Below are 27,566 nucleotides of genomic sequence, written 5' to 3'. Positions count from 1 at the left end.
TCACTGAGCAGAACTGGTCAGGAACCACTTCTACACTAATTGAATAACAAAAAAATAAAGTAACAGTATTTGTTTGATTTAACTTCTACTTAAGAAACTGAGGAAACATGATAGTGTCCATCCAACTTCCTTCAGGAAGGTCCAAGATTTGGGGTGAGATGGTAGTTGTATATTAACTATATGAGAATGCAGCTTATTCTTTGGGCCCCTTTTTTTTCACTAGTGTTTCTTTACAAACAGCCTTTCCAGAGATAAATTTTTTTTGCCTATGATCTGACTGCTCATGAAGACTGAGACTTACTCTATAACAGGAGCTCATGTGAACCATGTCCCTTCCCTTTTGTTCCATTGCACAGGATTTGTCCTTCCCGTGGGATGCTTGTTAACCTCATCTTGGGTTTCTTAACCCTTATTTGTACTTCATGTTTGGTGGAAGTCTTTTAGGGAGTCTTCTCAAGCTCCCCCATAGCATCATAAACTGTTCCTTCCTAGCTTCCATCATAGCTGTAGCTTGGCATTTGTTTGTGTGGTTAATGTAAGCTTCATGTACCATTGCACTCAAGATCTTCCCTCTACATACCATTCCCCAATCCTTTCATTCCAACCAGTCGTTTTTACCATTAGCCCAGAGTCACTGACAGCATGATAGGAGTGGAAGGTGATAGAAGGCGGGACAAGAAGAAAAGAGACTCTCTAAGACAACACTAACAAGTTTTGGGGGGTTTGTGAGTGATGGGAACCCATGGAAAATGGTAGAAAAATAGCTGTCACAGAAGCCCAGGTGGCTGATTTGATTCCTTTGAAGGCTCCCCAGAATACAGAGATGCTGTGTTGCTCAACCATGGTCCTTAATTGGGGGCTGAAAGGAATATGCAAGCCTGAACAGGAAGCCATTTGGTAGTGATTTGTGTGACCAAAGAATGATCTGAGGGGCCTGAGTGAATATTCTTCTATGTGTACGATTCCTGAGCCCTTTGTAAATCATTGGTGTGAGGGGATGGTGGACACTGGGGAGAACTCAATGATTTTTTTTTTCACCACCTAGGCAGCATGGGGTATACTGTGAAATATAAAGAAAAATAAATGTTTCACTTTCTGCACTCACATTTTTGAAGTGATACTCATACCCACTGTACTTATGGTAATGGTGAGCAAGAAGAAAAGAGGAAATAGTGGTGGTCGTTCCCTCACTGAGGAGCCCACAGGAATCACTTTGAGTTGTGTCATGACTGAGGTTATTTTTAGCACATTCAAGGGTGCTGGAGGGAAGAAGAGACAGGTAAATGGGTTGCTGTCCATTCCTGCCCCATTCCACTACTCATTGATCTGTGACTTAAAGCAAGCGGTGATACCCTATGGGACTCAGCTTAAAAATAAGAATACTTTATATATTAGTTTTAACCTAGGATGTTTTGCTAGAGGACTGTTGTTCTGATTTTCCAGAAGAGACCACTTTGTTTTAAATGTCTTCAACTTCAATATAACTTTCTTCAACTTGTTTTTTTTTTTTAATATCTATTTTATTTAGAGAGCGAGAGCAGGGGGAAGGGGCAGAGAGAGAGAGAGAGAGAGAGAGAAGAGAGAATCCCAAGCAGGCTCCATGCTGTCAGCACGGGGCCAATGTGGGGCTCAATCTCAGGTGTGGTGAGATCATGACCTGAGCTGAAGTCAAGAGTCTGACACTGAACTGACTGAGCCACTCAGGTGTCCCATCAACTTGCTTTTTGAGCTCAACATTTTGGTTTGAAACCTTTTTCATATTGATAGTACTTACCTAGCCTGTTAATGTTAACTGCTATATACTTTTCTACTATGTGAGTATATAACTTGCTTATTTCTTTATTTATTCACAAGCAAACATGTACTGAGTACCCACTTCAGTTAGGGTACCAGGTTCTGGGGCTACAGGAGTGAAACAAACAGATGAAGTTCCAATTGTCCATGTAGTTTGCATTCTTGTTGGGAGAAGAGAACGAGAAAATAATGAACAAATCCACATACCCTATATCAGCTAGAATGTCCCTTAAAGAAAATAAAGCTGGGTAAGGGAATAGAGAGTGACTGAGCTGTTTTTGAGAGTGGAGTCCAGAAAGGATTGTCTGATAAGGGGATGTCTCAGCGAATCTGGATTAAAATAAGGTAGCTCCACAGATACTTGGGAGAAGAATATGTCAAGAGGGAGTAATAGTTACAAAGATGGAAGGGTAGGGACAGTCTTGGTCTATTCAAGGAAGAGTGAAGAAACCCATGGGATTGAATTGCAAAGAGAAAGGGAGAGAAAGGTTGTAGATAAGGTCAGAAAGATAATGAAAGAACAGATCATCTGGGACATTTTAGAGCAGAGTAAGTAATTCTGAATATGATCTTTTTCAATCAGAGGAAAAATTTCATCTGATTTAGGTTACATGAGGTTATTCTAACTACTATGTGGAGACTAGGAAGGAAACTTGCAAGTTTGGAAGAAGAGAAACTAAGTTAAGATGCTATAGCGGCCAGGCAGGCTATGGGCCAAAGTGGCAGTGGTGGAAGTAATCACATTTAGGTTGTGTTTTATGTTACATATAGTCCCCAAGGTATGCTGGTGCTTAGAATATGGAGTTGACAGAGAAGCAAAGATAACTTGTCATGTTATCAATCAGTTTTTATACTGATATTCAGATTACTTCCTGCTTCCTACCTTTTCACTCTTTAAAGCTGTTTTTTAAAATTATTTGCAATATGGTATCTATTCTCTCTATCTTTCCTGGTTCATATTCATATTATATATAATTTATCTATTATGTATTATGTATTAACACATTTTGTATGTAATATATGTATATATATATGTATATGTATATATAATATATCCCTTTGAATATTAGTAAGTGATCCAACCTGGGTAGTGTATGAGAAAGAAATATGAAAGAGAAGAGCTGAAGATAAAACCTGGGAAGCTACCTTACAAGAATATTCTAAGGAATTTGCACCTCTTTTTGTATAGAAGAGAATCATCAACACCGTTTAGCAGAGGGATGTTGTGTTAAGAAATCAGCTGCAGGAAGATTAATTTGGAAATTCCAATTTGGACAAAGAGATTCAGCTAAGAAGTTCTGGAAATTATCTAGGAAAAAGGAAATGAGAGCCTGAGTTCTGAGAGTGGCAGTAGATTCTTAAAGCCACGTTTTGTAAAGGGGAAGGCTATGGAGCTACTTACTTGGCTTATCCTCAAGGCCTAGTTGTTTGTGAGTTGGTGATAAAACCACAACTCATTTCACACTTAACAGTCGAGGCAATCTTTCAAAAATGGGAACCATCTCACATATCTTTGCTATTTTAAGTCTTTCAGGAATATCACATTGCTTTAAGAATAACACCCTAATTCGTTATCTTCATCTGCAAGGCTCCACATGTCCTAATCTCTGCCACACTCCCTCCACCCTTGCCTCAGATAGGAGTCCACTATGCCAAGGCCACACTTGCTGTTTTCTCGAGTTGCCTCACTCTTCTGTTTCATGCCTCAGCTCAAACTTTACCTCCTCAGTGGCCCTCATCCTTCCCTACTCCTCAGAGACCCTCTACAAGGGACAAGGTCTCTTTCTTTATCAGCACTAATTAGAATTTGTAATAATCTTGTGAATTCATTTGCTAACCTCGTCATTATTTATCTGGTTTTCTCTCATATGCTTCATGGGCCAGAGTCCAGGTTTTATTTGACAGGATCTCTAGCACCTAGCATTGTGGCCAGACCAAGTAAGGGCTCAATAAACATTTGCTGAATTACAAATATTACCTCAAGGTTTTGGGGATTTTTGTCAAATGATCTCTTTACCAGATTGTTTGCTTTAGCCAGCAGATTTTAATAATAGCTAGTTAAGGGTTATTAAGTGCTTCTGAAAACATCTCACATTCATTTGGTAATTAAATTCTGTGTAATAAGAAGTGCTTCTTCCTTAGAACTAGAATAAGATTGAGTTTGAAGTACTCTGATACTTTAATCTTTCTGACTAAATCTTACTGAGAATATACTCAGAAGATGGCTCCATGAACCCTGCATGGCAGAGCCTATCATGATGCTCAATTTTGGTGATGACTTAGTAGGCATTTATTTTATAATTCTATGTAATTTTGCATTTGAAAATTATAACAATAAAACATTAGAAAAATATGATCTACGTCTATCTAGTGTGTCTTTTAGCTCCTGTGAAGGTAGAACCTGATGGGAGAACTTGGGTGCAGGTCATTGGCGATGGTCAGGGAAAGAGAAGTGAAGGGGGGAAGAGATTAAGATGGTGGGGACATCAGGGACATAGAGGTGCACTGTTGAGCAGGTTGCCACTGTGGGCAACTGAGGATCAATCCACCTGGGACTTTCTGAGGGATCATGTAAAAACGCACCACGGGTTTGTTTGTTTGTTTGTTTTTAATCAGACGAGAGGGAGATGAAATGTTAATCTAGTGAAGTCAGGGACCAGCGGTTGATGGGTGTTCCCATAGATGTCAACTTCCTTAAATGTTCAAGGTTGCAAAGACTGAGCAACCTACCATAGCTTTGGAGAAAGTTTTGAAGCAGGAAAGCAGACAGTTACAGCTCATGTGCTGGAAGTGGAAAGGACGTGTAATTATCCAACACAACAGAGGATATCAGTATGGTAGAAGGGTTGTAGTGTAGGACACCACAAAGATTTGCCTGATGTGTGTTTGCCTATTTTGGAGGATTTGCATGTGGCTTGTATAGCAAGCAGAATATTAATCATTTAGATGCTGGAGATGTAATTAAAAATAAGCCATAGTGAACTTTGCTACCTTTGAGATTTGTCTTTTGTGTGGTAGAATGTCTTCTCTTTACTTTTTGATGCTATCTTAAAAGTGATAAGGGGAAATCTGGAGGGGAAAAAACTCTAAGAGAAGCAAATATAGGTAATAGGAATTAGTCAAAATGACTAGTTCTGTTCCTCACCAAGAGCAATAATTACAAAGAGTACATCTGTTACCTAGTTGAACTTAAAATTTTTAGTAGTATGAAACATCTCAATGTATTTTACTCTTAAAATTTTAAGCCAAGCACTAGGACTTGACAAGTGAAATAAATATTGTAGCCTGTAATGCTTGTGTTGTAATAGGATTTATATATATTCATACATATATATGTGTGTGTGTGTACATGTACGTATATATACAATTGAGTTCAGATATATATATATATCTGACACAATTTTAATACAATTAGCATAAAGGCTAATATTCTTTAGTAATAAGGTCTCTTCAGAAACGTTTATGAAGCTTGTATACTGGACTAAATCACCTCCCAATTTTCAGTCAAGGAACACAGTCATTCACTAGGCAAGATAATTTCTTCCAAACCCTCAGTCTTCCTGTAAATATATAATGATGACAAAATGCAAAATATTACCACATAACTAAAATTTTAAATTTCAAAGGCTAGTCCTTTAAAAAATGGTATCAGGATTAAAATCATTACTTTCCTCTTTTTAAAAATTTATTAATTTTGAGAGAGAGAGAGAGTGCATACAAGCAGGGGAGGGGCAGAGAGAGAGAGAATCCCAAGCAGGCTCCATGCCACTTGCTCCCACAAATCGTGAGTTCATGACCTGAGCTGAAATCCATAGTTGAATATTTAACCCACTAGTCACAGAAGCCACCCCCATTATTTTCCTGTCCTTAAATGAATGAAAGGTGAGAGTGAGATGGTGAGAGAAGTAGCTTCACTTCATAGAACCATAACATTTTACAACATTAGTTTATCAACTGTAACCATCTCATTTAATAACTCAGGTCACCCAAGCACATGAATGTTAATTGAGAAATGTGAAAGGGCAGTGAGTTGAGGCTGCTGAAGAAAAGGGCAGAATACTAATGAATTTGTTAAGAGAAATTTCCATATCCATTTGAAATCCATAGCTGGTATTAACAAAATTCCTATTCCGGGTTTTCTGATACTAATATTTTTATGGTCGCCATTGGTTGTTTAGAGTTTTCTGAGTTACCATATTATCTCAGAAGTGTCCCTGAAAGACTGATATGCCCCCCTTATTCTTGGTTCCTATACATTAAAAAAAACCAGAGCTGAATAACTAAATAAATCAACAAAAATATGCTGGCTAATGTATCTCTATCAAGTAGAAATTTTATATGCCCTTTCCACCCACCCATCCATCCACCCACCCATCTGTTCATAATTAGGTGTTCATAGACTCATTAATGGCATATAAACAACAGTGTGCTGGGATCCAACATGCACTAGATAAAGAGAGCTAATTTTGTGCATCTTTTCCCAACTTCATGTTCAGTTACCCTAAGGTGATAGCTTAAAATTGACTATGACAAGACTTTTTACACCATAGAAAATAGCAGATGCTGTAAATCATCACCTCCCTCCACTCCCCTACAGTGAGCTGGTTGTTAAACATTTCCTGGTGCAGTTCTGTCCTGCCAGTAACTCCATTTGAGGTTTGTTTAAAAATTAAGCATAGTGAAAATAAAATGATAAACTTGAGGATAATGAGAAATTTACTAAAGCTGTCAACTGAGCCCATGTTTGATTTAAAAATCATAAACCTATAAATCTGAGAAAAAAGAAAAACATTTCCTTGGAACTGAACTAAGAAAGAACCACATTTTCTTTTTTTAGTATTATAAAAGAGACACTTTTGAAATGGACAGTTCTTTGATGAGCTATAAAGGCTAAAGTTATACCATTTAAAAATATATGTCATTTATGGGACATCTAGGAGGCTCAGTCGGTTAAGCGTCCAACTTGATTTGGGCTCAGGTCATGATTTCTTGGTTTGTGAGTTCGAGCCCCGCATCAGGTTCTGTGCTGACAGCACAGTCTCCCTCTCTCTCTTCCCCTCCCCTGCTGGCTCTTTCTCTCTCTGCCTTTCTGTCTTTCTCTCTCAAAATAAATAAAAATAAAAAATGTTTTTAAAATGTCATTTATTATTTGTCTAGATCCTAGAAATACTATAGTATATACTATATACTAAAGTATCATTTCCCTGAGTATAGGTTTAGAAAGTTTTCCATAGAGTTTTATATATACAACTTAACAGTTAGCATTATCACTGTCACATAGTTACTTATGACATTTTTTTTTCAATTTCCAAAGGTTTACCTCTAAAATAAGGTTTCTTTGGTTTGAAGTTCTAGTTTTCTTACAGTGTGATCAAAATATGTAGCCTGAGTAAGTTCTTCTCTTTTTTTAAATTCTTTTTTTAAATGTTTATTTATTTTGAGAGAGAGTGGGAGTGGAGAAGGAAGAGAGGGAGAGTGAGAGTGGGGAGGGAAGGGGGGGCAATGAATCCCAAGTGGGCTCTGTGCTAACAGTATCCTGAGGTGGGACTCCATCCCATAAACCGTGAGATCATTACCTGAGCCATAACTAATAGTTGGATTCAAATGGCTGAGTTATCCAGGTATGCCAAGTTCTACTCTTTCAGATATAATGAGGAAGGCTTTTTAACTACAGCGGAACTTGTTGTTTTTTTTTTTTTTTTCATGAACATGTGCATAGTGTGTGTATGTATCTACTAAATTAGCTTAATCTTCAAATTATTAAATTTATTTGCTTTAGTATATAATTTATGTCTTCCTTATCTATCATTGATGAAGATAGATCTGTTAAGTTGTTGTAATTATATCTGAATCATGGTAATTTTATTTTTCATTACATAAGTCTAAACATTTGTATTTTACATGTTTGGAATGTTATTTCATGCTCACATGTTCGAGACAATTAAATTCACTGTGAACTACATCTTTATCAATATAAAATATCCCTTGATTTTAAAATTTACTAGTTATACCTAGAAATCTACTTCTCATAGCCACATCAATATCCTTATTGTTTGTCTACGGTTTCTGTCAACGTTTGCCTATCCCTCTATTAAAGAAAATTGTGTTGTTAAGTTTTATCAGTGTCTTCTTTTCATATTGAAATATTTTTGTTCACTTTGAAATATTGCTTAAATTTTCTGTTTTCTTCATATAGTGGTATTAAGTAATATATGTTATCTTTAGTCCCTCTGGTTGTTTTCAAAATTAAAAATGATCTATTTGTTGGGGCACCTGGGTGACTCAGTCAGTTAAGCGTCTGACTCTTGGTTTTGGCACATGTCATGGTCTTGTGGTTTGTTTGAGCCCCACATCTGGCTCCGTGCTCTCAGCATGGAGCTTGCTTGAGATTCTCTCTCCCCCTTTCTCTCTGCCTCTCTCTCAAAATAAAAAGGTGAACTTAAAAAAAAAAAGAAAAGATCTATGTTGATTAGAGTATACACACTGTGAAGCAGGGACTCAGTCAGATCTGATCTGCATGCTAGTATTGAGCCAGGTCCTTGCACACAGAAGATAAATGAATAAATAAATCAATAGACATTATTGGTAAAATAGAATTGATTTGATGTATCTGAAAAAGAAGAGAAGTTTAGAATACCTTTATTTTTTCCCTCTTCCTCAGTCCTGCTACTGCCCTGTTTCTATTGAAATAAAACTAGATATTTTCAGTATTTTTTTAAATGGTAGTTTTTTCCATCCAAGAATTACTTTTGACATTTGTCAAGTTTCATAACTGTGTTTGTAACAGTTACTTAGACACCAGCCTTGTGTTAAGTTCATTACTCACTGCCTTTTCTTTTGAACCACACATGCCCTCAAATTGAGTTAATTTCTTGGTTTTGATTCATTTTTTGGTTGGGTGAAACACTTCCTTCAGTAATTTTTTTCAAGACAGATAACTAAGTAGCACACTTCTTGAGTCATTTCATGTCTGAGAAGGTCCTTCTGTCTTCACTAATGAATGTGGAGATGGATGAGACTGGAATTTTGGATTCACAAACATTCCCCCTAAAATCTTGAAAATACCTTTCCATTGCCATATTTCATACACCACTGAGAAAAGTCTGAGGGTATCTTCATAGTTCTTACTTTACTCTCTTCTGCCTGGAAGCATTGAGAATAGTATCTTTATACCCAGAAAAATACAAAATATATCAATATTGTTTAATTGCAGATTGATTTTTGTTAATATCTAGTAGTTATAGACCCTGATTTTTGTGCTTTGTATTGATAGACCCTTGTTTATATTTTACTCCATCTCTGTGCATAATTTAAAAATACTCTAGCTGCATGTGACAAATCCCAAATAACAATAGCAATAAACAGGCTATATTTTTTTTCATTGTTGAATGAAGGATGCTCAATGGAGACATAATGTTTCTTGAGAAAGGAAGAGGTAGGATCAGGAATCCAGTATGGTTTTTGAGATAGAATAAAGGAAAGAAGGGAGCCTCAGCAAAGAAAGTTAGGACAAAGTAGTTTCAAGGATGAATTTGACAAGAATATTTGACTACTAACTGTGCATCTCACCCTTAATTGAAACTGTGTCATCATTATCATCTACAATTGTTGAGGCCATATTAGATACTGTGGTGATCAAGAGCATATGCTCTGGGTTTTGGCAGGTTTGTTTCTGAAACTTGTCTGCCATTTCCTGGCTATGGAACCTCCAGCAAGCCATAATATCACTACTCTGTGTCCCAGATTCCTCACCTCTACAAAGTTTCAAAGATTCTTACAGCATTATGGAAAACACATGCAAAAGTACTTGTGAAACAAACATGGCATATAGGAAGCACTCATCAAATTTAAATATTGTTATCATCACATATAATAACAACACTGTATATTAGAGTTGATTACCAACCCAAAAAGAAAAGAAAATCTCTTTTATAAAAGAACAACATTGAGAATATTAGTCACATATATTCAGTTTTTAGAATTATCTGGTTACTATCCCAGGCTATATTCAATGCAATAAAGAAAATTAGTAACTTCCAAGAACCCTAACATAAAAGAATAAGTGATTCTATTTTGTCACTAAGGGGTTTCCAAACCTTTCTTCATATCTGAAGCACCTAAGGGTCTCTTAAAAATTGCAAAGCCTGGGTCATAGCCTAGAGCAAATACACTGCAATCTCTGGTTGGGTTGGTTGGAGCCTTCCAGGTGATTCCAATAAATGTAGAAACCCCTACTCTAACACATAATATCCTTATCTGGCATTTAGTATCCCTATTTGTAAAATGGAAGTAATGACACATTTACAAAAAGGTAGAGTTTAGAATTAAATAAGAGATTTGTAACAAGAGTTCTAAATAGCATATATAATAACTATGGGCTCAGTGAACAGTAGTTTAATTCTACCCACTTACTTTTATTTGAATGGGTACTTAAATGATTTAAATTCATTTATAAAGGGCTGAGCTTTATATCTTCTAAGACCAAAATATTTATACCCTCCTCTTTAAGTCTTTGGTAAGTCAGAAATATTAATGTCAATAGTCATATTGAAAATCCTGATTTAGATAAATTCTCACATGTCTTTTTGTTACTATGAACAGTAAAAATGTTTATCAACTCTGAAGAGTGAGTAATATGTTGGGCACTCTTTTTGAGAGAAGTATCTCATCACCTAACATACCATACTGTATTGACGTCAACATTCTGAAACAATTTGTTTGCTAAAAGTCTCACCAAATCAACTACAGTAAAAGTCTCAAGAATTTTTTAAAAATGTGGTTTGTGGCTAATGGCTAAACCCTACAATATCCAAAAACATCTAGGACTGTAATTGTTGTTTTTTTTTTTTTTTGAGATCTTCCCACAAAACCAGTAAAACGATATTCAAAAATTAGCAGGCACCGTTATTCTTTTCAAAAAGGAGGTATCCATCATTTTTTTAGCACTATGAATTTCTATGTGCTATGTCCACTTTTATAACACATGACATAGACACGGGTGTGGAGAGAAGACAGCTACTCAAGACCTCTTAGGGGACCCTCCACTCTGGGTGAAGTCAAAGCTTTAGGACTTAACATCTTTAAAGAACCTTTTAATCTTTCGTAGGACAAGAACCTAAGACCAACATAGTATCTGTGGAGATAGTTTGTTAAGCAAATTGTTAGTATCACCCCAGGTATCATTTCTCTAATTTCATAGAACTAAGTGGAATGGATTTGTATCCAACTGAAATCAAATGAAACCACATTCAAACATTATGTTTGCTGTAAACTTTAAGGGAAACAAATGTGGAGTCACAAGGCATTGTTGATGTGGGTCATGTTAAAGTAAATATCCTTTAACCAAATATTTTCAAAATTGTCAAAAGCACAGTAGGAAAGGGAACCACTAAAAAGAACTATTTTATATTTGAAAAATAAATAAGCTCTTGATGATTTGGGCTAAGTGTTCTACAAGTTCCAAGACAGTGTTCTTCAGAGTTTCTCACAGGTCCACTATATACAAGTTCTAAAAATCTCAGTCTGGGTTCGATGGAGAAACTTAGACTCCATTATTACTGGGCATGCCATTACATGTATGATCTTTCTGTGAAATTGGAGTAAAACTACTTGAAAAGGAATTAGAATTTCTAAAGCTGGTGTAAGCTGTTCCCAAGTTGGGGAGAGAGCTTTTGGCATTTATCAATAATACAAGATTTTTCTCCTGCCACAGTGACACTAACTTTCATGGCCAGATGCAGAGGATATTGAAAATAGGTTGTGCTTCAAAACTAAGAGTGAATATAAATAAAAAAAATGCTAAAGAATGTTCGCCTCAACCCCAGACACTTCCCCTGTAAGAACATGTAACAATTCTTATTATTGCAATGTCTCCTTTGAAAGCAATATTTTGTCATCTTGAGAAAAAAAAATACATACTTCCCATCCTTATGGGACAACAATTACCTAGAAATGGTGCACTGCAGGAAATGGAGTCAGGCGTGTTGGGAACTATAGATCTGGGCTGCACGGTCAGCAGAAATTCCCCCAGAAAATAGGTACTCTGAGAAATCTGCTTTGTTACTTACAGATTTCTCTCTCTCTCTCTCTCTCTCTCTTTTTTTTTTTAAATAGTGGACATTCTCCCACCAGATTATCCTTTACACTTCCATCTCATTGCATAGAGCAAAGCCATGGTGGGGCTCATTTTTTCAGACAATGTGGGATGATGTTCAAGACTTGACACATAATCAGCAGTAAGACTGGCGCCCTGGCCAACAGAGTGGAAATATTCACTTTGAAAAGGGATATCATAAACCAGAGTATGAGAATCACATTAAAGCACATGTCTATAAAACACGACCTGTGCCCCTGGAGTTGACATTTGACCTCTAATACTTGCATATGAAAAATGATTTTCTACTGCTCAAAAGTATGTTTCAGACATTGATGTGAGGGGAATGGGTGCACTTTTCCATGCAGGGATAGAATTTCAGAAAGGCAGTCTTCTCTCTGCATTCAGTTTCATTCATCCTTACCTGTAAAGCCTAAGAACTAGAAGTTAAGATTAAAGGGAGTATAATATCTCCCTCATGATATTTATCTTCACGCTTAAGAGAGTTGGCTTACCTAATTGTCCTCTGTTTACAGATGGTGAAGTCAATCATATTGGACTTCCCTCTTATTTTTCATTCTTTTTCAAAATCTTTTTACTCATCATTTAAAATATATTAAATATTGATATTTAGAGAGGATACTCCTACCTTTTATTTTTATCATATTGCTGACTTTTATTGTCATTTGATAATAAAATGGAATTCCATTACATTTTAGAATTAGAAAGACTAAGGTAAATTACAGGACTCTCTCTCTCTCTCTCTCTATGTCAGTAGTTTGTGCAGTCCATTGTAGGATTAGGTTTTAATCAGATTTGTAGACCATCTTGTTATTTGTGTCACTGTGGTGTGGCAGGAATAAAATTGGCTGTAGAAACTGTTGCGTTGAATTGAAAGTACTTCTCCTTTAAATATATGGCCTTAAATAGTTTGCTCTCTCTCAGTGATCCCTAATTTCCCAGTGTGTACAATGGAAACAATAGCCCTAACCTACCGCAGAGCACTGTGGAGAGCATCAGACAGATGTACTTGAGACATAACTGCTCATACACATAAGGTGCCTTGCTTTACAGAAGTGTGGAAATTCAAATATTAAAAATGGAGATATGAATATTGCTGCTTTCTGATGTTACTAATGCTGCTCTGTAAGCAGGAAGGAGTGTCCAAGTGTGGATCTGTAGTGACATAACTGATAATGTGAGTGACCTGCCAGGCCAGCCCAGCTTCCCTTGCCTGAGGGCTTCCTCTAGTGGGCTCTCATACAGCATACCCCACACCAGGCACTGAGGTCCTGAGGTGCTGGCCCAGCATCTTCCATCCAAGGTTAATGAGAGTTGGTGAGTAAGGACACTAACTCCTTTGCCCCTTGGGTGCAATGCTCCTGCGGTATGTGTTCTACATGGTCTCCCAGTTCCCTGGCAGCTGGTGGAGTTCCAGGAGCCCACAGTGGTAGTTTAATTGATAACCTACCCTCTGGTGTCTTCCCTTGGTGTTTCTTGGAGTCACCTCCCTTCAGGGCCCTGGTCTCAGAGGTTGCTTCTGGGATGCGCAGATGAGACACTTACACTGTCCCTCAAGGCTCAGCAGGCTTAAAACCCTCCTATGCCACTTGAGCCTTTGCCGACTTCCTTCCAGCCCCTGGATCTGTTTCAGTACCTCAGATACACTCAGCCTCATCCTTTCTCAGGGCCTTTGCTCATGCTGTTTCTCTCAATGGGACACATTTTACCCTTTATCATAACGTTCACAGCAGTTAATGTCTGCTCATTTTTCTGGTATAGGTTCAAAAATTCAGTTTTCAGGGAATACTGGCATCCCTGCCTAGACTGGTTTCTACTTCTATATACTTCTTATCCTTTAATCTTCCTAGCATTTATTATAGTTTGTAATTATATACATGTGGGGACATTCCATTGTCTGTCTCCCCAAAAGGAATGTAGAATTCTAAGAGGGCAAGGATCATTTCTATTTTACTCTCTAATTTTCCCTTAACTCCTGGCAGAGTGCTTATTGACTATTTATTAAATGAATAAGAATTAAGATGCGTGTGTATGCGTGTGTGTGTGTGTTTGTGTATAATTGCATTTATTCATTTATTTTAACATAGCATCTACTACCAGAAGTTTCACTTAGCAGCCCTTCCCCTTAGAACAAAAGCCTCCTGGGACTAAAATTCTCTCATGTCCATCATGAAGGAAGTGGATCTCTGTATGGTCAGAACTTAGACTAGGGAGGGGTGTACAGTGGTGATAAGGGCTGTTAAGGCTGTGGTGAGCAGGCAGTAGGCAGATGAGAAGGAAGTGACCCAGAGCTGCTGCCAGTCAAGGCTTGAACCTTTTCGGTCAGCCCGTGGAGTGTTCTGGGCTGGAGTGGAGCTCTGGAAAACAAAAATCCCCTCCATTTTGCTGAGCGGTTTAAGATATTTTCCTTTTAGGGGTTCAGTTTCCTTTTATGACCCCGATACCAGGATTGCTCAGTGCACATTTTGATCCATGATTCAGATCTTATGAGGTGCATGGGTGGCTCAGCTGATTAAGTGTCTGACTCAATTTCGGCTCAGGTCATGATCTCACAGTTCATGTCCTGCATTGGGCTCTGTGCTGACAGCACAAAGGCTGCTTGGGATTATCTGTCTCCCTCTGTCTCTGCCCCTCCCTGGTCGCTCGCTCCCTCGCTCTCTTCTCTCTCTTTCTCAAAAATAAACAACAAAAAAAGAACTTACCTGTATCAGAATGGTGTCATTTTAGAGTTTTAGTGGTCTATTGCATTTTCTCTGGCATGGTCCATTCTATGGATATATTATATTTAATGTAAACTGAGGGCTGATGGGGTTAGGGGAGAGGGGAAGGTGGGTGATGGGCATAGAGGAGGGCACTTATTGGGATGAGCACTGGGTGTTATACGGAAACCAACTTGACAATAAACTATGAAAGAAAAATTTGTTATTTAAAAAAAACACGTAAACGGATAGACACCAGAATGTTCTGAGATTCTAGTACAGTATCAGAATTCGAAACAGAATTATTCAGTTTAAAATGTGAATCAAAATGAATCATAATAAATGTGTAAAAATTGTTTTAAAAATGTATACCAGAGTCTCATGGGATGTGATATCCTTGGAATAGAAAATGTGTAAATGCAAGAATTCATCCCTTCCAGGGTCCTGTGACAGCTTCATGTGAACCATGCAAATGAGAGGTGATGCCCTTCTCCCTCACTGTATTTCTACATGGGCACATTTTTGTGTATGAGAAACAAATCTCTTAACCATTGGGATAATGCAATCAAACATCACCAGCCCTTGCTCCAGAAATCTGCAGGTATCTGCAACACAATAACAAAATCTCGTTTCCTATTTTTCTATTTTGCTTAAACAGTGACCTCATTCTGGACATTGTTTTCTGTGTGCTGACATAATCCTTGTGCTCTAGCAGTTGTCTCTGATCAGCTGCATCAATTAAGGGACTCAGTTCCCCAGCTTGGTAGTCAGAAATACTGGGGAAGTTTACAATGGGCCCTTGGGGAAGGACTCAGATGTACAAATGAAATTACAATAATATCAGTAGAGAGGATACCTGTTGGGTTTCTTTCTTTCTTTCTTTTTTTTTCCTAGAGCAGAAGGAACCTTAGGGAAAATGAACACCTGGTGAAATGGTTTGCTCAAATTCATTTAGCAATTTATTTTTTTCATTCCTGTAGGGGAATTAGCAGAGTGCTAAAGGTTTTAAAGAATTCAGATGAAAAGCCATCTGTTCCCTGGTCTTTGTTCAATCTGAATTTAAGGATGGCTTTGGAGATTTCCTATTCCCTAATTAATTCCTCTAGATGAGCTTGTGGGGTTGGCTCAATTTATTTTTTGAAAGATGGAAAAAAATGCTCCCATCAATTAGTCCTTTGTTACATCGTGACTGAGATGGAAATAGCTTTTTGCCAAATGGAGCGAGGAGCTGAGAGATGCCTGTGTTTGCAGTGGCCAGGTGTCCTTTGTCATTAGGCCTGGCTTTGATGTAAGTCCTGTTCTCTGGGCCTTTCAGATAATTGGTGAGAAAGCACCCAGCCTTGCAGGAATCTGAGTAATATTTAGCCTGAAGCACAAAGGCAGGGAAACCAAAGCACTGAATGGGAGTCATGCTTTAAAGAGCATAATTGTTCTAACAATTTTTTGTATTACCACGTGTAATGCATTATCGCTGGAGGCTTCCTGAGTATGGTTTTCTATGATGGAGTTTTCTATGTGGACAAGCACAAGGTGGCCAGCTAGAGGATTGAATAAGAGAGAAGGAAAGGAAAGGAAAGGGAAAGAGAGAGGGAAACAGAAGACAAGAGAAGACAGGAAGAGGGCGAGACCCTCCAATAAGTTGGATTATGGATTTGTCAGTGTGACAGTATAAAAGTGTAAAAATCTGCCTGCTTAACTTATGTCTGCTCTCTAATTAGGGCATCAAACTAATGCCTTGTGCAGAAATCTCCATCCACGAGGAGACACAAAATGTGTGAAGCTCTCAGGGCCATTGGCTGGGGATGAGTCCAGGCCATTCTGAATAGCACATTGAAAGAAATGGTTTTAAAGAAAAATGATGATCCAGGGGTATCATTTTTAGAATATTAAATAATAAGTTTTCATCCTCTCATTTCCTTATTTTATTCTCAAGATGACTAGGTAATTCTTTATAAGATTTACGTCTGGCAGACTCAGACCGTAGGTTGTTTCACAGTGTAGGTTAAGCCTTGAATTTTTCTGTAGCAGGTAGTAAGGAGGATATGATATAGAGGAAGTACCAGCCAGAGCAGGGTAGAATGGAAAATCTCAGTTGTTCTGCCTGGTGGATTGTAGGAAGGAGAGAGCACCAATAAGGAAGGGGAACAACCAGTGATCTGGTCTCAAATCCTGTAGGGTATTTCTTTTTTCTCAGATCAGTTAAGGGAAGAAAGAAGGTACAGTCTTCAATGAAGATATATACATATATATGGCTAAGTCAGCAGTGTGGCTTGCTTGGGGTGTGCGTGTGTGTGTAGACCAGCATGATCTGCGGGCATTTGGAATTTCCTACATGCCCCATTGTGGAGTGGAGGTTGTTCCTAACAACAGCTGAAGAGAAGGGTTACCATGGTGGAGACACCGAGAGCTGTGAAGCTGAACGTGTCAGGTTTGTCTGCCTAACTGGGATTGGGTAGAAGTCATGGCTGACACCTGGGGGAGTGGGATATGGATTGCCAGCAAGAGTCAGGGAGGACCTAACTTAGTCAGGACACCATCGCCTGACTAAGACCAGAGAGAGTAAGACTGCAGGGTCATAAGCAATAAATATCATGATGTTAACTAGGAAAGCAGTGAAAAGGTAGATACAGGACCCATTGCCAGGAGTGGCCCATGCATACCTTGGTCAGGACAGCATCACAAGTCTTCCCTCAATACACTCACACACTTTTCTCTACCTGCAATCACCATGGGACAGAGGATCTGCTCCCACCATGGGAAGGAGGAGGGGAGGAGATGAATCACCAGGCTGCATAGATTAGAGCAGGTGTAAAACTAAAGGAGAAGATGATATTCCTCTATGTCATATTTAAGTCGACATCTGTACATAAAATTGTACAAAGATTAAACCAGTATAGGAAAAAAAATCACATAAAATGCTATGTTGTCTTTGCCCATCTGTATGTAATATAAGGAAATTTATGACTCTGTGCCACAGGATCCTTTCAAGTATTAAAGAAGTAAGATAGAGAAAAAGAAGTTATTTGGGAAGATGTTTTTTTTTTCTTTTTAACTACAGAAAGAATAATTTTGAACATTTTGCCTGAAAATGTTTGTTTACCACCCAGTCCCCTTAGGGTGAAATTCAGATTCTTTTGCATGCCCCTCCAGATGTCACAGGGCCTGTCACCTGATTGTCTTTCCAAACTGCATTGTTTCCTTCCACTTCCTTCCTGTCCTGCCAGGTCCAGAGGTTCCTAATATTTGTCCTTCCTTCCCTCCCACATCATGTTCTCCAGTGTTGCACGTGCTAGTGTCTCTACCTGGAGCACCGTTCATTTCCTCCAGACAGAAGCCAACCTCCCTCATCTGCATCTCCAGCAGCAACTCTGTGGGCCCCCCTACCTGCCACCACAAATTTCTACCCACTGACTGAGAAGAGGGGAAGGATTTTTCCTCCTTTGGGACCATGGACCCATTTAGTCATGCCTGTTGACCCCTTCTCAGAATAGTGTTTTCAATGCATAAAATAAAGTATATGAGCAAGGGAGAACAATTCTTTTGAAATACATCTATCAAAATTTATGAGGAAATAAATTTTTATACATGTGCTTCTTTATTAATGTGCTAAATGAAAAAAATACAGTGATGGGTTTAATAACCTTGTCATGTTGAAGTGATGATAAGCATAAAGGACGTTTTAAAGTATCTTCAATAGCTGTGATATGATGTGAAAATATCCTAGGATTCCTACTTTGTGATAACAGAGTCTATTTTTGCCACTGTGGTTTGTTACCTATGATGATTATAGAAAGACATACTAGGGGACCTAGGTGGCTCAGTCGGTTAAACATCCAACTTCAGCTCAGGTCATAATCTTGCGGTTGCAGTTTGTGAATTTGAGTCCTGTGTCTCCCACTCTTTCTGCCCCTCTCTCTCACTCTCTCTCTCTCTCTCTCTCTCAAAAATAAATAAACATTAATTTAAAAAAAAGAAAGACATACTATATTTTCAGTTAGAGTTATTGAAAGTAAAGATGTAATATTTTCACATTCCAAGTTCATAACTGTAAGGGAAGACCCCTTGATATTTCCACCTGCCCTTCCTGGCCTTGTAGCCTGTGCTGAGCTCTCTCTCTCTGTCCCCATGGCATATGGAGTCATCCCTTTCATAGGATGCACCACCCTGGATTGGAACCATCTGTTTATCATCTATGGATTGCCACCAGATTATAAGCTTTATGAAGTCCAGTTTACCTGCTTATCATTTCCCCATGCTGACACCCAGCAGAGGGGTTCCCATATATAGTTGTAGCATTAGGTTGAACTTTTTAGAGGTCTAGTCATGTTTTTAAAAGTATAAATAATCTGTGGCACCTGGGTGGCTCAGTCAATTAAGCATCCGACTTTGGCTCAGGTCAAAATCTTGTGATTTGTGAGTTTGAACCCCACGTCAGGCTCCGTGCTGACAGCTCAGAGCCTGGAGACTGCTTTGGAATCTATGACTCCCTTTCTCTCTGTCCCTTCCTCACTCACACTGTCTCTTCTGTCTCTCAAATTTTAAATAAATGAAAATTTTTAAGTATAAATAATCTGAGCTCTCAACTCCCCAAATAATTGTAACTTTTGTTGTTTTCAGACATTTAAATCACTAATTCTACTTGTAAAAGCTTATTAATATGTGCTTTTAAGATAGGCTTTCCTAAAAGGGTCATGTACATGACATACTTATTATCCACTCATTGATCACAGCCATCTGGATTGCATTGGCTAATTTATTTGGCCACCATTAATTTGAAATGCTTATTTCTTGAGTCTGACATTACTACAGGTGGATCTTTGGGTAAATGACTGTAGCACAAACAAGGTCAAGTGCCAAGCAGTGCTCACTGCAGGAGCAGTGCCTCATTGGAGAAACTCACTGCCCCAGATCAGTTGCAGACCTATGTTTCCTGGTGCCCTTGTTGATTCTGGGAGAGTGACCTAGGATTTGGCAGGGTCTGATTTCTGACTTTACAGGAGAGCTTCTGACCCTTGGGCTCTGGATCTTGGATATTATATGACTAGGCTGTGATGTGATCAAGGAACAGGATATGATAGTGAAATGAAGAGTGGAAACTTAGTGCTGACCTTCTACACTGTGCTCAGGTCCTGTGATGTGGGTGAAAAGGAAGCACAAGTCCATGCTCTGACTTTATCAGGAAGCTGGATTACAAGACCTGTAATTGCAACTGGATCACATGAGCTAGTGGCATGGTCAGCCATGTTGGAATTCTTGGTTGGTAAAGCATGGATGCCTCCACTGGCAAGACTGAGGGTGGGGGGAAGAGGTCCAAGGCTTGGGGGTCCAAGCCTCACTGTTACCCAGCATTGATTGGCTTAAACACTAACCATTGTGGGTTTCTCATAGGACACTGAAGAAGGAAAATTCTTTTTAGGAAAGGCTAGGCTACAGGGGTCCCTCTTGGACAAATTAATCCTTATCTCTCAATTATTAATTTACTGGTTCCTAAATTTCCTCACTTAAAAAACAGCACCATTTTCTATAATAGTTGGGAGAAGTAAGTGAATTGATACATTGAACACCATTGGCACAGTTTTTGGCGGATAATAAGAACCCTTATTTTATTATCATTATCATTTTTCTATGAACATTTATACACCACTAGTGACAGTTTGTTTACAGTAAGATTTTCTTCAAACACTAACTAGACATGCTTCTTTCTATCTCTGGAGGACCAATTTCTTGAGTAGTTTATTTAGGTTCCTATTACCATGTTCTCTTTCTCTACTGGTTTCCTGTGTATGTTCTGGTTTCTTAACAAGATTGTAAAATTCATATCTCATATTTCTGATGTGCCCCATTGCCCTGGCTGTGATTCTTGGCCTAGACAAAAGAGCAAAGAAACTCAACAAATATGCATTAACTATTAAGATAGTCATAAGTCCTTTAAATAGAATCCTTGAAGCAAAGCTAGTGAGAAATTCTGCTATCCCATTTTGGTTTTAAAATATGGTTTATATCTCATTTGGGCTTTAGCTCATATGGCCACACCTAATTTGTAACATTTCCACTAATATCTTTCTCATTAAGGTTAAATACAAATAGAATATAATATTTAATGTTTTTTCACAGATGTATTTAACTCACCAAATTTAACAGATTCATAGCAATAGTCTCCCCTTCCTTATATCTTCCTCAAGATATCTAGGAGCTGAAATATGCTGGGTTCAGCACTTTCCCTGTAAGGAGGGATGCTGTCAATTCACACAGTGACTGCTCCACAGTCTTACTACCCAGGATGCCATTCTTCTCTTCCCAGCCCTCTGTCCAAGAGGTATCTATAATTTCTGAGCATGGCTTTTCTAGACTTCTGTACCCTAACCTATCCATGCAGATATGGCTCTCACAACATCCAGCCCTTCATTCAGCCAACCTGTATGCAAGCTAATCTCTCCCAGCATTTAGTCTAAAAGAGCAGATTTACCTTTTTGACAACTTACCAAATCCTTTCATGTGCACAGCTGTTCATGTCCTCTGTCTTCTAAATAAAACTAGTAATTCCATAAGAGATCTACTTCCAAAATCCTGATTCTGCCACATTAGCTTAGTGGCCATCAGAAAATTTACAATTGTTTAATTTTCCTGCAGCTCAAAGTCTTTGTCACTAAATTTTGTATTAGTACTTACTCCAGTTCTCATATTTGGAAACAAAGTGAGCATGGAGCATGCATAGGGATTTCTTTGCCCAGGTATTTCAAAATTCATACTTACATGTTCTCTCCAGCCCCTCAGCCCTCTCCCTACTAAAACTGTTCATATTTCACCAGTACAAAATATACCACTGTAATTGGAGAGAACATGATCTTCCCTTAAAGCTTTTATCTTTAAAGCTGGTTGTTTTGGAGGGTGGATTCAGAAACTCAAACCACTGGTTATTAAAACATATCTTGATACTTAAGGGAGAAATTATGATAAATCCTGTAAGATTGGAAGCTAGAATAATTTTTCATAAAAAATACTCTCACTTGAACATGAGGAGCAGCCTTGTGCTATACTGCCAAGATGATCAGGTTCAAGTGTGGTACATGAGGACCCAAGGGGTTAATCCCAAATCATTTGTGAGGCAGTCCCAAGGACAAATGCAAATCAGTCAACATGTTTGAACAGGCCATGGGTGCCATTCTTCCCGATTTCTGGTGCTGTTGATGGGAAGGAGCCAAATTAGCACATGTCACCTTGGCCCTTGGGTATTATCACTACCTCAGACCTTGCCACAGTCATTAACTTCTTAATATAAAACTGTTATGGATAAAATAGGAAATGCTTTCAGAACAGAATTTTGATCTTGCAATCCTTAAAAGCAGGGAAAGAGTGGTATCTTATGAATCTGAGGTCTAGATGTAATAATCCTTAAATCCTTTGGAGTGGGATAAGTTTCAGTTCTGTTTATTTTTTCCATAAATGTTATGGTAACTTTTAAAAGGATTTTCAAAGTATGTGGTGATATCATCAAGTGAACAATCTAGAAAGCCTAACATTAAAACCCATTGAATGATCTTGAATTATCATTAGTGTTGGAGGCAGGCCTGCAATCTGTTTGAACTGCTCTCATTTGCAGCCATTTCCGATACACATTTCTTTTTTTTTTTCAATATTAAAAAGCTAGTGGTACAGGGGAAATCCAGATTCTTTTCTCTAAATCACTGGCCTCATGACAAGCTATATTAGACATGCCCTGTGGTGAGGGGATTAAAATATTACTAGCTTTGTTTTGAAACTGTGACACCGAGTGTGTTTTTGGAATCTTTCTGAGGTGGTTTGGGCCCTTGACTTGCCTGGTAACCACAGCTTCTGGACTAATCCAACTCACAGTTTGGGAATTTCCAGAGTGACTTAACAGGGGCCTTGGTTTATATATATTAATGCTGTCTGATCCACTTCACAAGTGAGCAGACCCTTCCCTTAATCAGCAGGTAGGGGGAACTTTTTACATATCATGTCCAGACAGCAAATTTGGAGGGAATCTCTTAGACAAGAACTTCTCCAGTGCTAATGTGCATACTGATCATATAAATCTTTCAGAAAACTTGTGGAATAATTAAGTCTGGGGGTGAGGCATTTCCATCCAAGTGATGCCAATGCTACTAATCTATAAACCACACTCCACATAGCAAGATCTTAGAAATCAAGTGTGAGTGTGGTCAGAGTGCACCATGTGCTTTCAGGACACTCAGAATTTATGAGTTTTGGTTGTCCTTGGGGGCCAGTGCAACAGTGTCAAAAAGAGTAAACACCTTCAGCTATAATAAGTTTACCTGAATTTATGTATTATGAGAACCCCTCTGGAGATAATTTTCTCTGTGACATTCATAGTTCTCTGTCTGAGTTGGCCTGCATCTCTTCTCTGTTGCTCAATTTAACTGGGAGGTGTTGCGCACTTGGTTTCTTCAGTTATGTCTGCTGTCCTTGCTTACCAGAACATGGAGAATTGATGATTTTGCCAAGATGTGACACATGGGCTTTCGACTATCCTACCTAAAGATAAAGGGTAGGCACAAAACATTATGCATCCTCAAGTTAAAGGATACCGATGACTCTTATTCAAGGAAACTCTAATTCAAAAGAAATGAATGTTCAGATAAATATTGTTATCACCATGAAGAGGAAGTAAGATAAAAAGTAAAAAGTAAAAATGTGGGAAGAGTATATTCAAAGACAAAGCTGCAGAGTTGAAGATAGTAGTTCTCTTTCCCTTTTATTTTACCTGACCTCATAAAATAGAGGGCCACAGAGAATTACTACCCTTAACAACAGGCACAGAGTCTTAGGTAGGGCATAAGAATTGAGTTGTAATATTATTGGCTCAGAAGCAGAGAACCTCTTTTGTAAAGTACTAGAATGTACACATATGAATCTCACTTTATACTTTGTGGAGATGCTGTGTTTCTGATGAGCTGAGCACAGACTGAACTTTGTCTAGTTTCTTTAAAACACATGATCATTTTAGAAATCATTTCTCTTTTTTCTGGAATTTAGTTCCCAGTTATTCTAAACAATTGAGGCCTGTCAAATACTACTAAATCTAAAGGAATCTCTCCATGTGAGCCTTCAGCCTCTCCTAATTCTGGAAGTCTTTCCTCAGTATATAATTGAGTGGAAGCTTGCTTCCTAGCAGAGGTTACTGCTGCATCTCTGTGTGGTTGTTATAGAGGACAGATGGACACTCACCAGCGCCTTCTGTTTGCACATAAAATAAAAGCTTTGCAGTCATGAGTGCTTTTGTGTTAACCAAAATAGAAACCCAAATGGAACAGAGGGCACAGGGATGGTTTAATGGTATATAGTTAGATGACAAACCTCTATGATGCGTCTTGAATATGCATTAATTTTGTATCTTCTTCACACTCAGGTGATCAGTTTCAGTTTCAAAGTTTTCCCATCCACCCAGCAGCCATTTCTCTCTTTTCCATGACTCCAACTTAGAGCCGAACAACAGAAGAGTTGAATCATAAAAGAAAAGTCCAAAAAAACTTTTATTTGTTTGAAGGAAATTCTTTCCATGTGTCCCTGCTCCATCCTTTGCTAATTTGGGTCATGTGCTTTGCTTTAGTCATCTGTCCCAAGCATAAATGGGCCAGGCCCCTCCCCCCTTACCACAGAGAGGTCTGGAGGTCTACAAGTGGTAACTGAAGACTGCTGGACTCACCACATCCTACAAAAAAAACGTAATAGTTGCTTTAGACTGAAAGGTTCCACTGGAATGTGAGGCTAAGAACACAAAGTAAGCCCCAGACTAAAAGGTCTTCAAGGCAAGGCAAGAATTGATTGAAGCAGTAAAGGAAAGAGAGGAAGGAGGAACAAGGAGGAACCAATGCCAAGAGTATACAGGATGAGCCAGGAGGAAGCAGAAGAGCTTTACATTTGAATAACAGAGGGTCTGAAGTTCTCCAGCACACCAGGAAAAGAGGAAGTAACTTCCTGTTAAGAATGGAAGTCTAGCCATCAGTGCAGATTATTGCTCCTGAAGATAAAATCGCATATATGCTAACTGGCCTCCCAAGAATTCAGAATTCATCTAGGTCCAGACTTAATTTGTATGTGACATGCTCTTCTAAAGTTTGGGGGAAATAAAGGATTCCCCTATACTTCTCTTCGTCAGCTTTAGGAAAACTAGACAATGTTTTTGGAAGCCATGCTTACCTCTCCTCAGTGATTTATCCCTCTAGACCTTGTGAAACTTTTATTATCTGTGCTACTCATTTGGCAGTTTTTCTGAGTGTATCGTGATGTACATCATTTGTACTGTTTTCTGGTATTGTTGCTTAGTCCTTACATTCCTTTTTGAATTTTGTTCTTTATTTATTTTGGTTTTGTCTGTGCCCAGGAGAGTTTGTTTCAAAACACAGCAATGTATCCTTTTGTATGCTTCTCATTCAGAGATGGGCTGCATGCCCCCTGCCAGTCAATCTAGGTGGGCTGTGACTATTTCAGTCTATAGAGTAGGGCAGAAATGATGCCATACTACCAAAAACACAGGACGATAAAACCACAACTCATTTCCCATGTTGGCTCATTAAAGACTCAGCCTAGTTTGCTGGTTAGATTCACTCTTAGATCCCTAAGAGATCACCATGTGAGAAGTTTGACTGCCCTGAAACCACAGTGCTGTAGAAGTCACACAACTGACAGTCCATGCTGTGTTCATTTAGCTGTCCCAGTGAAGGCACAGAGAAGCCTTAGGGTTGTCCCAGCTGAGGCTCCAAACATCACAGAGCAGTCACCAGCCATAGTTGCCACACCTGTGAGCATAATGCAGTGGTTGTGGCTTTAGCACACAGTGTAATTGTGTAGTTTATTACACAGCAATAAATAACCAGAATGTAAGAGAAGAGCTAGAAGGTACATTTCCCATTGGTTGGAAGGTAGTTTCAGCCATTAGAAAGCATTAGTGGATGACTGAAGGGACTGAGTAGGGGACAGACTGAGGTATTTCTCCTTCTCTCTCTCTCTCTTGATCTGTATCAGGCAGTGTCTTGTGTGATCATTTCTCTTTTATGGTCCCAAATCCTGCCATGCAGCCCTTGAAATGGTTTTAAAAAGTACTTTGAGGTGTGAGCTTGTGGTCTCTGGCAATAACCTCCTGCTGACCATCTTATCCTAGTGGTGATAGTGGCTTTCTGCTATTGTTAATCTCTGGGTTGTCCTACCAACCTTGAAGCTCTTTCTTTTGAACTAATTCTGAATACTAAAATGCTTCTGTTAAATTCTCTGTTTTCTTGACCAGGCCCCAGTTGATACAGGATACATGAAATTCCTATTTATTTATATGCTCAACTGGACATAAGAAATATACAGTAGCTACTAGTTGAATGATTAAATATGAATCAGTCTGCAGAAAAGTCATCTTGCTCTATGAAGTAGGATTGGAGACTCCTTTGTAGCATCAGGTTGACCCTTTATAGTACTTCCAAAGTCTACCATCTCACAATAGTAGCTAGAATTTGCACTTGAGTATGATTTTATGGGAACTCTTATGCAATTTGTCAATTCCTTTACACATAATAGGAGCAGAGTGGCCAAAAATTTTAATGAGTCTCTTTTGCACTTGGAAGAAAGTTACTTGAGCCACTGGTCTCCAAAAGATGTTTCCAGCTTAACTTTTCATTTTCTGAGGACAAGAGATGGAACATGTTTTGGAAGGTAATGCAAAGCAGAAGGCCCATAAACGCTCTGCTTAAGCTGTAGAACTTATTTGTTTCATTAGTATCTTTCTATTTAAAAAAGCTTAGACCTTATAAAAATAAAATGTATCTATATACATATATCTGTGTCACATAAAATTGTTTTAAAACATATATGACATTCATGCAAAGCTGTATTTTAACTTCAGCTTATTAGCTACAACATATTGACTTCAACATGAAGATAGCTTGAATGACCCACTCTAGTAGCACAGATACAAGAGCAAATATCCTCTTTTTTAAATTTTGTATTATTAAGTTTGCTATAGTGGGATATAGCCATGACTCTGTAGGATTTGTTGTATAATCATGCCTGAATCACTCAATCCTTTTGGTCCACCGAGTCCTTATGCATAAAATGAAAGAGTTGGATCTCTCAGATCTCCAGCTTGAACATTCTGAGTCATTCTACCTAATTCCTGGTTTCATGCTCCTTCTAAGGATGTTCCTTCTTGTCCTTTTGTCGGTAACTATCATGAAATCATTGTTTCTTAATGCAGATAAAGAACTGAGAACTGATGGTACAGGATACTGAATTTGTTCAGATTTATAATAGCTGCATCTTGTGAACCTTGATGCTACAGGGAATGATGAAGTAGAGAAATCCCAGAAAGGGTACCCAGAAGGGGACACTGATTTTTTTAAGAACACGATGTACATAAGGACATTTTCTTTGAAATTCATTGATAATTTCAGAAGATGGGGAAAAAGACAGTATGAATGAAATCTCCAGGACCAGTACATTTTTGTGTAGGTTAATGTAGGAAATGAATTGATTTCTCTTGTCTGCCTGCTAAGACCAGGAAGTCCAAACAATTCCTCCCAGGATGCCCAAGAAAAAAAAGCAATCAGATGATCTTTGGCAATTAGCCTGCCTTTCTCTAACAAACAGCCTTCACAGTGGCCTGAAGGCCTGGATTTTGTAGAGCATTTAAAGGCTCAAGTTAATACTGATCGGTTTGTCAGTTTATTTGTGATTACTTGATTCCAATAGTGAATGTTCTGCAATAAAAATTTCCACATTTTAGATTTATGGAATCATAAATGATGGATTGGGGGTTATTATAGGTTTGTGGATGTGTCTTTCTTGAACAAAGACTAGCTTGGGAGTTAAACTGAATTAATGTAAGCCCTAATTTCTCCAGCTCTGGGATAAGTTGTTTCAACTCTCTGATCATCATTTTGTTTTACATTCTAGAGTTTTAGGTAAGCATTATATAAGGCAAAGTTTTGGTA

Source organism: Hyaena hyaena, unplaced genomic scaffold (genome assembly GCF_003009895.1).
Source record: "Hyaena hyaena isolate Hyena2069 unplaced genomic scaffold, ASM300989v1 scaffold_16, whole genome shotgun sequence".
Classification (NCBI taxonomy): Eukaryota; Metazoa; Chordata; class Mammalia; order Carnivora; family Hyaenidae; genus Hyaena; species Hyaena hyaena.
Note: the sequence above shows the minus strand (reverse complement) of the source record.